Here is a 14427-nt window from a genome sequence, read left to right as displayed (position 1 = left end):
GTAACTTGTTGCCAGCTGGTAGCTAGGGGAGGCTATCTGGCTTCACATTTATAAAGGAAATACTCTTTTTTTCACTCTGTTGAGCTAAAAGTAGTCGGAATTTTTCATAGAAATTGTGGAGTTAACCTTATTTAAATTTAAATAAACGATATATATTTAAATTTTAAATAAATTATTATTTAAATTTACATTTTATAAATGTAAATTGCTAATTGCTTTATTTAAATAAACATTTTCTAAATACTAGATAAATACTGAAGGAAAACAGAACCACACAGTTTTCTGGGACCTAGGTCCGCAGTATATTGACTAGCACATGAATAATGGCCTAATCAGGCTGGATAAAAATTAAGTGATATATTAATTCCTAATTAGTACATTATATTTCCCAAGTTTGGGAAAAATGGGAAATATAAGGAATAAGCAGGCAAAATTGGAAGATATGAGTATTGAAAACAGGATAGGAAGGGACATGACGAGTGTATACTGATACTGAGTACTAAAGCGAAATGGTACGTTTGAGGAAGGACTCTACGCTTCTATCCTTTGGGAAGGAAAGAAAAAGTCAGAAGGACGAAAGCGGGGCGAGACAGGAATAAAAGAGGATTTGATTTGCTTTGAAGAAATTGAAGGATTTAAAAAGGTCTTAGGGATTCAATATCGTACTCCAAGGAAAGATTGGAGATGTAATTCAGGCTAAAGGCAACCTTATTCCGTAGGAATAGATGATGTAAGAATCTTTGGAGATTCCTAAGATGTCGCGGAAAATGGTTCATGATATGCTTAATTTTGTTTTCGAGAGCCCTCTTCCAGAAACTACAATCAAATACATAAATAAATGAAAAATGAATACCTTGAAAATAAATACAAAAATGGTGAAATTTGCTGAAAAGAAATTTTTTTTCCTGTAATTCAGCAGCAATAGGCAAACAGTACAAGTGATTAGAAAAGGTTGATCTACTTTTGCCTGCAGAATCAGGAACGAGAACAGCGTTCAAGCAGCATATGCGAATACAAATAAGCTTACTAATCAGTTGAGCTTTTATAAGTTGATAGAACTGGATGAATATTACGCCATAGAAATAAGTTTTTAGCTTCCAATCTATTTTGTTCAGGATAGACTCACTGCTTACCCATATTCCACTGTTAATAACATTCCTATACTGTCACAGATATTGTACCTGGTTTGGCATTGCTTTTTAGCGGTAAAGGAATGCCATTAATTGTGGTAATGTGGAGAGAAATTGTTGCTGTAGGGTTCAATAAAGAGCTGATTGTAACAACAATGGTGACACAAATACTCTTATCGAAAAATTACTCAAAATTTGCACTTAATTAACTCTATTTCATACCAACACTATATTTAATAAAATTTCTACACTGTTGTTGTACACATATACATGTACACAATCATGTGCCTTCAATCAGTGCAGAGATAGGTGGCTGAAACTGAGTCAACAGAAGTCGAAATTTCCTTACAAAGCTGACACATCGTTCAATGAAATGAATAAAAATCCGAAAATGTGTTTGAGTCTATAAAAACGAGCCCAGTAAACAGGATAAATCTTTGACATTATCTATCATTGTAGATTCAGCACATTCAACCACTGAACAATGATTGATCTTCGAGTAGTTTTTATCTATTCATTTATCAATAAAGAAGTAATGAAAATATTAGGGAAGGGATTAGCAGAGTGGTTAAAGAAATAGATTTCCTCGCTGAGATTCGGGATCAAATCTAGCTGCCAGCCTTTTTTTTCAGGCTTCCCAGAAACCACTTCCCAGCCACACCCCAAAAGTGGCTGTTTAGTGATGGACAATGTTGTCGAAAACGAAAGAATAATGGAGGCCAGCTTGCACTAGTAAATATGTCGATGACATCAGATGATAACTTGCCTTAAATTTCCATAATAAGCCATTATAATAAGCCTTAATAATAATAAGCCATTTATTGCCATTAATGTACAAATACATGGTTAGATTCAGTAAAATTGCTGTGGCACCTTTTAAAGGTATACCTATTTGAGTTCATATCAAATACAACTTTACTATTACATTTTTATAGATTAATACAAATATAGATACATAATTGAAAACATTTAAAAAATTCAAATGGCAACAAAAACAACTGGTTAAAACAAAGAAATCCTTCTTTAATTAAATTAAAAAGATAATGAAAAATGATAACACTGATTCTCTCATTTTATTATTTATTTTCATTTAATTATTAATTTATTTTATTTATTTATTTATTTTTATTTTATTTTTCATTTTATTTTCTTTAAACATGAATATATGTATCTTTATTGGGCATAAATTAGTTTTTATTATTGCAGAAAGAAGAGGTTTCATACAATATTTACATATTATGATAGAATAAACAATAATATTAATTTTTAATTACTAACTCTCATTCTGCTGCTAAGTAAACCTCTTTACAAACTTTTCGCATTCTTGACCACTCTTTCCGGTCCCAAGTACATCGCTTCCAAACCACTCCTCCGCATGCTTTTCTAAACTCAGAATCCCATCTGACTAAAGGTCTTCCTCTTCTTCTCTTTAGATCTAACGGGTACCAATTTCCATTACAACTTTAAATCTATTTCCTCGCAAAATATTAGATATTTTAGTAATCAAATAGGCTCAGAAATAAAATGAAAGAGGATCATGGCCGCGAACAAATGCTACTTTGGCTCAGTAAAGCATGTAAAATGTAGACTCACTTTTCGGGGCACAAAAGCGCTTCACTACAAAACCCTCCTTTCGCTTTTTGAACGGAAGATACTCCGTTCTTCACGCGATGGGCCGAATTAGAGAATTAGGAAAAATCAGGAATTAAACACTCTGTTCAAGGATCTTGATGTAGTAAAGATAATAAAGCTAGGTAGGCTGCGATGGGTAGGACATGTAGCTAGGATGAGTAAAGATGAGATTCCTAAGAAGGTGCTGGAAGGAAGCTTGCAAGGATCCGGGAAGGTAGGCAGACCAAAGCAGCTCTGGGAGGATAGTGTGGCAAAGGATGCTACATGCATGTTAGGATTTCGGAATTAGAGAGCGGTTGCGCAGGAAAGAGACGCCTGGCGGGCACGTCTTGAGGCAGGTCTTGAGACTCTACAACAGTTGTAGCGCCGTTTAAGAAGAAGAAGTAATAAAATAAATAAACCGAATGAATCAAAATAGTAAAAAATCTTGAATACTATCTTCACCTTTCTAAAATAAATGGTGCCTTCGGGAAAACAAAAAAAAATTCTATATTGTGAGACTAATGTGTTGAAATCATTGTTATACAGATGTGTGTGTGTGCATTCGTCGTAGGCTTGGCTATAAGGATGAGTTATCCTGTAAGGTGCATGAAACTCTCGTTCTCTCCTTCAGGAACAGGAACAGGAAGGCGTCAGAATGGGAGTCCTTTTGTAGCACGTGTGGCAAATCGCCTTTGTTTGTGGGCCGATCTTTTGTCACACAGCTGACAATAGATGATAGAAGAGGAAGTGGCATATCACTGGGCTCACTTGACACGCCACTGCCACGATCCTCTGCTCCTTCTCTTCATCATTCATAAAGCCATGCCATCCATTGTATTTAACCGACCACAGTATCACTTGCTACAGCCATATCTCTTACTGCGCTAATTACAATCTCTTTCATTCAGTTTTTCTTTTTCTTTTTTATTTTTCACAATAATTAATCAATAGTTTGCAAACTTACAGTTTTTTTAAAAAAGCTCATCTTTATTACAAAAATAATAATTATTTTTTTTAGAATTTCACAGTAAGTATTTGATATTATTAACCAGTTAAGCGCGTTTGAAGAGTATACACGTCAAATCAAATCTCTGTTACGACGCGTTCCATGTGGTGTACTCGTTGTGAAACATATAAAATTGCCATTAACTATAAAAACTCGAAATTTTAATAAAATACAATAAGAATATAATTTGGTGGGATGTTTCCTTTATCGTACCAATAGAACTGCCAAGTATCTTATACGGAGGGGTGGTGGGAGCCAGTCAAATGATAAGTGGTTGGCACATGTTTGGTCTCTGCATTAGAGATTGGGAATTACGCACACAAATAGAAGCTCTCAACCCTTGTGCAATGCCGTTTTTACCTTAGATAGAGATTCAGACCTCAGTACGAGCATGATTTCATTTTGCACAGAATTCAAAGCTCTTTTCTTCCTTGTAAAAGCTCTTGTGTCTCTAGTTAACTAGAGCAATGCATACGTGAAGCGGTGCAAGATTTTTGAATGAGCACAGAAAGCTCTGTAATCTAAATCCACAGAAATTGCAGAAAAAGTGATTGCAGTTACAATTACAACTATTGTAAACTTTTGGTTGTTTTGCCCTGAGTTCAACCTGTATACACGTCATTGTCTGATTTTAATTCCGCACACTGTTGGAGAGGTGGTTTATTATAACTAATTTCCTCGCTTAACTGGTTAAACAATCAGTACACTTTTTTTGCAGGCTTAATATATAGATCGATTATCCGCCCCTATTAGTGCTAAACTGAACCCTTTAAAACAGTCTCTCTCTCCAATCTAAAATATCGAAAATGTCTCACAATCTAAGCTTTGAATTTTGAGCATAGCACTTTTATGGCAGCCTTGCTACCTAAAGGGGATAACAATTTCCTGATCCCAGTATTTCATGACAAAGATTTAAAAAAGAAAATCGAGAAGGTCCTGAATGAGTTCCAAAGCCAAATGCATTTTCAACACTGAACTTCGTATTGTTGATACTCCGTTAACTTCCAAATAAAGTTTGTGTCCGTATAGAATTGGTAAGTGATATTTAATGAAAATTGTTAGTTTCTAGAGAAGAAAAACATAGCTTTTTCGGTTAAAGCATTTTGACCAGAGGAGAAGATACCTAACACGTTAATTAACTTTAAAGGCTTGTTACAATATTTCTTGTGTTCTTTAGATTAGATTAGATGGTAGATGGGACGGGACCTATACCCCAAGGCACCGCAGCCACAGAAGACTTTTGTGCCAGTCCCTTCTTAGTTCTAGTAGGCGAACCCTCCCCTCCTAAAGAGGTCAAGGACTTTCCCTACTAGTTGTTTTTGCGCTACTATCTCCTTCGGCCTCAACGTTCCAAAGGTTTCATAGCGCAAACTTTCGATTGCAACGCAATCGAACAACAGGTGAGAGGCCGTTTCCTCCTCTTCCTGACATAATCTGCACAACGGCTCCGAGCTGATAAGCCCCACCTTGCGCAGATGCTTCTTGAACCTACCGTGCCCCGTGAATAGGCCTGTAATCAGAGTAATCTGATTTCTGCCCAAACACAGGGTCTCTTTGGATCTTTGCTTACACAGCCAAGGCATCAAAGTCTTGCTGTGTTTAACCCCAGGACACATCACCCAGTTCTTTTCGTGCTCCCTCCAGATCCAATCTCTGAGAGCCGCGCGAACCGAACCCCTGGTGATCCCCAGGACAGGCTCTGGACCGATGAAAGGAGTGTTAGCCCCATTCCTGGCCAGATAATCAGCTTTTTCATTCCCTTCAATACCCACATGACCCGGCACCCATTCCAACCGAACTTTGTTGTGCCGCGCCAGTAGTTCTAGGGCCTTCCTGCATTCCCAGACCAGGGAAGAGGTGATTCTGAAGGATACGAGAGCCTTCAGTGCAGCCTGGCTGTCCGAAAAGATGCGAATCTCCCTATTTCTAGGTTCCATCCGCAGGTTTTCCTCAGCACATATTTTAATAGCAAAAACCTCGGCCTGGAAGACTGTGGCGTATCTCCCAAGAGATCTCTCAATGAGTACCTCGGGTTTAACCCCACACACTCCAGACCCAGTCCCACAGTCCATCTTGAAGCCATCGGTAAACCAAATGCCTCCCTTCCGGTACTGATCCGTCCAGTTTACCCTCCATTCAGTCCTCGGTTTAATACACACCTGAAAAGGAGTCTCGAAACTGTATTTAGGACAGATACTGTCCCCTGCCATGTCAATAACCGGCCCAGGGTCGACCTTATCTGAAATAATCATATGGCCAATGCAGGAACTTATACGCCTCCATTGCCCATTGCTCGCCATTCTGTACGCACTGGCCCTTGCCTCCGCCTGAATAACATATTGAAGCGGAGCCAACCCCAGAAGTACCTCCAGCGCCGCAGTAGGGGTGCTACTAAAGGCCCCCGTGATCATCAGACAGGCCAGTCTCTGCACCCTTGCTAGAGCCTTAATTGCCGTCTGTTGTTCAGTCTTCCTCCACCACACCACTGAACCGTAGGTGATGATAGGTATGACTGTACGTGTATAGAGCCAGTGGGTCATCTTTGGGCTAAGACCCCATGTCTTCCCACAGGTTCTAGTTATTCCACAAAGGGCCTGTTTAGCCCTTAATGTAACTCTCTCAATCTGCGCCTTCCAAGTGAGTCTGGTATCCAGGACAATGCCCAAATACTTGACCTCACCCGACACATCCAGAGTTTTACCAAAAAATCGAAGGTTTTTGTAGCTCTCCTTATCCCTTCTCCTTGTAAAGGGGACCAGAGTAGTTTTAGAAGGGTTCACTGAAAGCTCTACCCTTCTACACCAATTTTCTATAACCTTGAGAGCTTCCTGCATGAGTTCAGCCACGATTGTCTCATGTCTACCCCTGACCACTACAGAAATATCATCTGCATAGCCAAGGACCGAGAACCCACGAAGGTCTAGCACCTCAAGTAACTCATCTACGACCATACACCAAAGGAGCGGGGATAGAACCCCCCCCTGAGGGCACCCCCTAACTGTCGTTAACTCCAGCGATTCCCCAAAAAGGGTCGCTGTGATTCTCCTTGACGATAGCATGTTACAGATCCATCTTGAAACAGTGGACTCTACGCCATGTCTATCCATCGCCAAGGCAATTGAACTGTAGGTAGTGTTACTGAAGGCACCCTCAATATCCAGAAACACGCCCACAGCTGTCTCCTTGCAAAATACCGAAGCCTCCAACTCCTTAACCAGACAATGGAGGGCTGTCTCGCAAGATTTGCCTGTTTGGTAGGCATGCTGATTGGCATGCAGAGGCCGTTGCTTTAAAGCCACCTCCTTAATATACATGTCAATCAGTTTTTCTAGCACCTTCAACATGAACGATGTTAGACTAATTGGTCTAAATTCCTTCGCCTGGGTATGAGTTCTCTTCCCAGGCTTTGGAATAAAGATAATTTTTACAGGCCTCCATGCCCTAGGGACATGGTTGAGTGCCAAGCATGCCCTCATTATCCTGCATAAAATAGGAGTAATTAAATCTTTCCCCTGCTGCAAAAGGGCAGGGAAAATGCCATCAGGACCCGGGGATTTATAGGGCTTAAAATAATTTACAGCCCAGGCCACCTTATTGTAGGTAATGCAGTATTTAGCCACGGCCCAGGTTTCCCTGGTCCCCCGACACCTATCGGGTCCCAGAGTATCCTCACCATGCTGTCCTGACTCAATTACCTTCGAATCGGGAAAATGAGTTCTCATGAGACACTCCAATGTGTCTCTCCCCGATTTGGTAAAAATCCCTTCCTCGTTCCTGATGGTACCCAGGGCACCCCCTGGACTTTTTGATATTATGCGATGGAGCCTAGCCCCCTCCGAGGTCATCTCTACCTCTTCACAGAGCTTCCTCCAAGCATCTCTTTTAGCCTTTCTAATGGCTATGTTGTAAGAAGTTAGGGCCTCACGGTACTCCTTCCATGTACCCCTTCTTTTAGCTACATTGAACAGTTTCCTAACTTTACTGCGGAGCTCCTTCAGCTGGTTATTCCACCAGCCTACTTTCCTGTTAGATGTTATCACTGTCTCCGCACAATTCTCCCAGAAGGCCTCCTTGATGACGCCCTGAAGTCTCTCAGCAGCTTCATCAATGTCCATCCGGGTCCTAAAGTTATTGTTGACTGTACCAATGTTTGCGCTGAGATCCCGTCTAAACGAGTCCCAGTCTGTTCTCCTAGGGTTTCTGTAAGTAACCACCTCCTTACAGTCAAACCCAATGTCGAACCTAATGTACATGTGATCCGAAAGTGAGGGGACCCCCGACACATGCCAGTTCCTAACAAGGGTCGATACAAAATTAGTTCCCAAAGTTAGGTCGATCACTTCCCTACGAATAGAGTTGTGGAAGGTGGGTTCTTCTCCCTCATTTATAACATGCAAATTATTCGCACTAATGAAGTCCAGAAGATACTTACCTCTCTGATTGGTTCCTGAGCTACCCCATACCTCGTTATGGGAATTAGCATCACACCCAATCAGTAGTTGCAGTCCTCTCTCCCTACACCGGTTGGTCAGATACTGCATCTCCTCCGATGGGGGAGGGACTGTAGAGTCATATGGAAGGTATGTCGAGGCCACGACAATCTCCCTGGCCTCCTTATCCACATGTAGCTTCACCTTTATTGCGGTCTGGTCTCTGAAACAAAATTCCATTAGCAGTAAAGAAGTAATGTTTTCCCTAACAAAAATACATGTCCTGGGATTGTCAAGGTTATGGTCATAATAAATCTTACCTTTCGCTTCGCCAAGTCCTGCAATTCGCCCCCGTACCAGCCAGGGTTCCTGGATGAGGACAATGGCGATATCTTCCTCCTTGATGAATTTTACTAGAGCTGCAGACGCCCCTCTACTGTGATGGAGGTTCACCTGAAGCAACCTCCATCGATTCAGGGGGGTCATGAGCTGCAGCACTAGTAGAAGTCTTCGAAACTACCCTGAGTCTGACCACTTCGAGTCCTAGAAAAACCTCGAAGTTAGTCCCCTTCAACCTACTCAGGGCCTGTTCCGATATTTCGAACACAAGAGTTTGACCCTTGGGCTCGATTTTCCTATTTAGGAGCCTCCATTCCGCTATATCCAAGCCCTCGTTTTGAACGAGCAGCTTGTCCAAAATAACGGACGGAGTGGTATTCTTGAGAGCGCCAGGTACCCACATAGCCACCTTAGCCGCCCTCACGATATCTCTGGCAGGACCCACCCTCAGCTTAGCTCCCTCACCCAACCGGAGCTCCGGAACCACCCTCTCTAACCAAAGTCTCGCATCCTCACCCTCGCAAGCGAGAATGAGTGCACCTTTGGAGAGAAAGCAGCTCCGAAACTGGGGTCCGATGCTGCCAGTACATTTCTCACTACAGATCTCCTCCACCAATTTCTGCTGAAGAAGATCCGCTTGCTCCTCCGACAAAAAGTCATTCGGATAGGAGTCAAGAACGATGGCCATCTTTTGAGCGCAGAGAGCGTCCCTGAAAGAGCCCGTAGGCCCTTCCTCTGGGAGTTTCACCCTCTTGCTACCCTGTGCCACCGCCCTCCCCGATGCCGAACTTGGAGTACTGACCTCCGACCTAGGCCTCTTAGGGGTCTGACTTGTTTCTGGAGGGAGAGAACTAACGACTCTCGCCTCCTTCCCAATGCCTGCCCCATCCGAGGAGGTCGAAGGAATTATACCTTGCCCACCTGGCTGGTTTACCACTCTGGAGGTCTTCTGCCCCTTCCCCCTTTCCCTCCAGTCCTTCCCAGGAATCCACTCCTTCCCAGCCTCAGCGACCTTAAGCTTAGCTAGCTTTCTCCGCTGAGCACCACTCGGCTTCCTAGGTGTAATGTGAATACCCTTCAACTTCTGGGAGACTCCAGTGACTGCCTCTTTACCTGGAGGGTCTGCGTTGCCGCTCCCTCCAGAAGAAGTTCCCTGTAGTCCCACCAAATCCGTCTTAGGGCCTTTCACTCTTTCCCCTTTTGGTTTTATCCCAGCCTGTGTTCCTTCCTCAGTAACCTGAGGAACACCACTGGCTGTCGTTTTACAATCTAGTTTTTTATTGTAATTACTCATCTTGTTCCCACGAGAAGTGGGGGATAGACGGTCACCTGTGACAGACCCCCACTGCCACAGGAAGGCTACAATACAATGGGGTTTCGCCCGGTGCCCCAAGGTGATCGTTACCGCACATATATTTTACTACCCTGTACGCATTCAGCCTCGACACGAGTCCCCATCTCGGCTTGGGTAGGGATTCAAGAGGCAGGAAAGGGAGAGATAGGATCAAAGGATAAAGGGATAGACGCAAGGATTGGCAGTAGGGGTACAAGAAAGGATTAAAGGATGGGGAAATAGAAGGAGGGAAGCCGATGGGGGAGACACACCTTCTTGTGTTCTTTAGTGTGTATGCATTTATATTATACAGACGTAGCAGGGAAATCTGAGCTTACCGTTTAATTTGTATCAACAAGAAAATACATGATTCATCATAAATTCCACTTAGGTTTTGTATAAAAATTGAAAGTTTGTACATATATATATAGAGAGAGAGACAGTGAGTAAGAGAGTACAGGTTATTTAGTAATACAGGCAGGCTGAATCAAGTACAGACCTGCTGGAATAAATGTTCCATAAATTGCCTCCAACAGCAGTAGCTTTTGGCGTTTAGGAAATACTCTCTCATTTGCATCGCACCGTCTATTTTTACTTTAAATTAATGCCACAGATTCACCAGATGAAAAATAAACTAAAGAAAGTTAAACTATTTAACTGTTTAAACTTTGAATTCTATGCTATAACTATTTATATCTACATAATTATTTGTTTTCTTTAATTTGTGATCAAAGTACGTACCTAATTAGTGAATAATATTTAATTTTTTCTAACTTATGTGTATATTTGTATAGTTAATGAATTTAGCGAGTGGAACTGTGTACTCATGAAGTTATTCGGATAATTATGGTTGCGCGGGTCAAGAACACGCCAGCTATGCAATTAGTAGAAGAATATCCATAAATTGGGTTCGGAAATGAATTTAAATTAAACAGAATCCTATTGTAATAGGACACCTGACTTATTTGGTTGATTAGTAAACTCGGGACAAACAATAAAGGGATCCTGCACGGTGAAGTAACTTGGATTCGACTTAGGAAAAGTCGTAATTTGCTCCGCTCATTCAGGACGTGCACTTCTTAACACTGCATTTGTATTTGTTTAATAATTGAGCGCTTCTAAAAAGCAAAGCTGCTATTAAAAACGAATCATGACTGTTTCTTTTCTTTTCAAAATTATCTGTAAAGCTGACACAAAAAAAAAGTTTAATTTTTTTATTTTAATGAAGTTTTTGTCTTAGTTTTTTAATTTTGTGTTGTGAAATATGTACAGCATTATTTTCTTTTTTATATGTAAATAGTAAATTTCCCCCAGAGAGTCTATTCCCTGACCATTAATAAATATTCTGTTTCTTTTTCTCACGTTTTATCTTACTCTCCTTAGTAAAACTTCCTATTTGTAATTGAAGTTCAGCTAAAAAAAAAAATTGAGGAACATTCAATCTTTACCGTACGACATGTGTCGCTTTGAGTAGCCTAAAATTCTATTGTTAATAAATAGTTCTAATATCATTAAAAAATATTAATATATAGGCTTCGTGACCGTAAATTATTAAACTAAGGATTCAAGATTGGCGAGGAATCGGTCAAATAAAAACAACTCGTAAATTTGCCAACGTTTCGACAAAAATATTGTCTTCTTCAGGGCCTGGATTATTACAAATACAAAAATACAAACAATTTAGAGAATCTTTTTTTTATTTTATTTTATATTTTTATATTACTGTTTTTTTTTTTACTGATTTTCTGTGTTACTAAATCTCTAAATTGTTTGTATTTTGGTATTTGTAATATCCAGGCCCTGAAGAAGGCAATATATTTGTCGAAACGATGGCAAAAAGACGAGTTGTTTTTTATTTGACCGATTTCTCGCCAATCTTGAATCCTTATTTCATTAAAAAAGCTTTGATTTAGGTAGACAAAAAAATTAATTTCATTAATCGTAGTAAAATCTGATATTATATTCTTGAAATGGCCCATTCTCTTTAAAATACGCAAACTAACATCGGCACACTTTGACTTCTTATACAGCGGAGCATTGCGTTTATTCCTGTAACTTTTTCACCCAGAGTTTTAACTATTCTAGCTGATTTTAGTAAAGCTCGGATGCAATCGTACTTCTGGCACATTCTGAAAATGCATTAACAATGCTCGAACTTAGTTTCTGTCAATATGTGGAATCATATTGACTTCATAATTTATTTTTATCTTTTTTTATATTGATTTCAATTTTAATAATAAAATTTGCATTAAAGGATGAGAAAGAATAGGAATTAAGGACGGAAAAACAAATTTTGCCCACAAATCGGCTTTAACATTTCACACAGAAAGAAATAACTTCAACTAAGGATCGCAGTAATTTCAGTATTTTCTAGAATCCTGATTGACTGCCTTCTGTTCAGGGACATTTTCATTTTTTTAATTACATTCGCTATTTTTTCAATTCGGTGCAAGTTTTTGCTGCAATTCGGGCAGAAAATCAATTCTAGAAAGAGTCGAAATAACTCCGATATATTTACGTGTAATGCCAATCTGGAGTCAAAATGACTCTTATGATTTAAGTAAACTAATCTGCAAAAAGAAACTAGGAATTCCACGGTCTTCAGCTCGTGACTATCAAATGGTGAGAGAGTGGGGATAGCATATCTAGGAGCATTTCGGGATAGCTATGAGATATGGGGAAACCGAGCCATTCCTTTTTTTTGTGGAGTCAAATTGACTCCGGATTGGCAATGCAGTGTTAAGACAAAAAAAAAGGTAATTAGATGTTTATTTGTAAATATCAATTACAACAAAATTTCCTCTTAATTCAGTAAGAAACCATGCAGACTATCAAAACCAAGGTAATTTTATTACATTTTAGTTTCATGCTTGAATACTTTTAAAGCAATTTGAGTAAAAAAAAAAAAAAAAAAAAAAATGAATGTTTGACAAAAGAGTAATTAAAAACCGAAGCATATAGAATAAAAGATGAAGGTGAAAACCAACTACTAATTCTAGACAGTATCAACCGCCAGAAACAAAGTGACTTCTGACGAACAGACTACGAATGACTGAAAATGATCACATTATTAGCACTTATTGCCACATTGTTTCAGTTTAACTATTTATTTTTCATCCATATTATTGGCAACAATTTCCATATTATTACAGGATTATTTGTTTGTTTAAATGACCGCGAAAATGATTATTAACCATAAGTGTTAACTGTTGCGAAATACATTGTGTGTTAATCATGATGTTGAGGATCCACCAAATCAGTTAGTTTTAGTGCTCCAATAAATTACTCGAGTAGCAAAATCTGCACGTTTTTTTTGCAATTATTATTATTATTATTATTTTTTTTTTAATCCACACTAATTTTTTGAACGGAAATAGTTAATAAATAAATTAATACAGAATTTATTTAAATCTAGATGGTATTATATTTCAAATAAATATCTATTTACAACTCAGCTTGGATATAAGATGTGAATATACTCTGGCTGCCATGGAAGCAATGATACGATAGAACTAAAACCAAACCTTACAGACTCCAGGAACAATAAAAAAAACTTTATGCGAAATACTTTCAGTAAAAGTATGCTGCGACACATTTTCTAAACTAAACTAAACTTCTGTCTTTTTGCTTATTCTGTCATATTCACCGCTTTAATATTGAAATGAAAGAAAAGTTTGCAAGCGCTACTCCAACTTTACCAAAAAAAAGGGAAGAAAATATGAAAACAAACAAATAAGTATCTTTTAAATTTATTGTGCAAGAAATAGTTGCCAATTAATTTGTAATAACAAATAAAAATGAATAAAAAGAAGTAATGTTTACAAGCTGTGGTTAATGAAATGGGAGTTTCTGTGAATAAATTAGAGAGAATATTCTGAGCTTGCTTAGATTACGTACATGTTGACAATGTTTCAGAAGATTTTTTTTGAATAAGTTGGATAGGATATGAATTATATCTGTTATCCTGAATAGGTTGATAGCGCTGTTGAATAGATAGTATACGTCATCCTGAAATCGATGTCCTGAGAAGTAATGAAATAGTTGTCCAGAGAATGTGGATTTTGTTCACTAGTTTTGCTTGAGTTGTTTCTCATCGTCGAATATGATGAGTGTGCCAAGAAAAGCTATTTTGTAAGAATGGCAACGATAATAATCAAACATCAATAAAATGTTTTTCTGTAAAACAAAGACTTTCTTTGACAAAACAAAACCAGCTTAAGAAATCAGAAACCAATACGCTGCTTAAATTAAAATGTTATATCAATTATAAATACAAATTAATGCAGTTATGAAGTATTTTAAGAAATATTCTCCAAAATCTTTTTATTAAGTGAAAAAGAAAATACAAATGTTCAGAACGTGTAGATTTAACAAAAAGAGAAAAAGGTTACGTGTATTTGTGGTGATATGTAAGTAATGACAATATACAGAGCTAAAACACAAAGTAGCAAGTTAGTTAACAGCAGGAACTATGCTATAATACATTTAGATTGTGAATAACTTCTCTGCATACAAGTATGTTGCATAGTGTGCAAGTGTATAACTGAATATAGTATGTTTAAGCTACTCGGCATA

At 38.8% G+C, this 14427-nt stretch overlaps 1 protein-coding gene across 5 annotated transcripts in view; it reads right to left on the bottom strand.

The window, feature by feature from the left end:
- Positions 1-14427, bottom strand: part of LOC141456154 (lachesin-like) — a 413770-nt gene that overhangs the window by 177565 nt on the left and 221778 nt on the right. The window lies entirely within an intron of this gene.

The sequence above is a fragment of the Rhodnius prolixus genome, unplaced genomic scaffold (assembly GCF_049639745.1).
Source record: "Rhodnius prolixus isolate KJV_2025 unplaced genomic scaffold, Rpr scaffold_4, whole genome shotgun sequence".
In the NCBI taxonomy this organism is placed as follows: Eukaryota; Metazoa; Arthropoda; class Insecta; order Hemiptera; family Reduviidae; genus Rhodnius; species Rhodnius prolixus.
The sequence above is the reverse complement of the archived record's forward strand: the minus strand, read 5'-3'. Positions and strand labels throughout refer to the sequence as shown.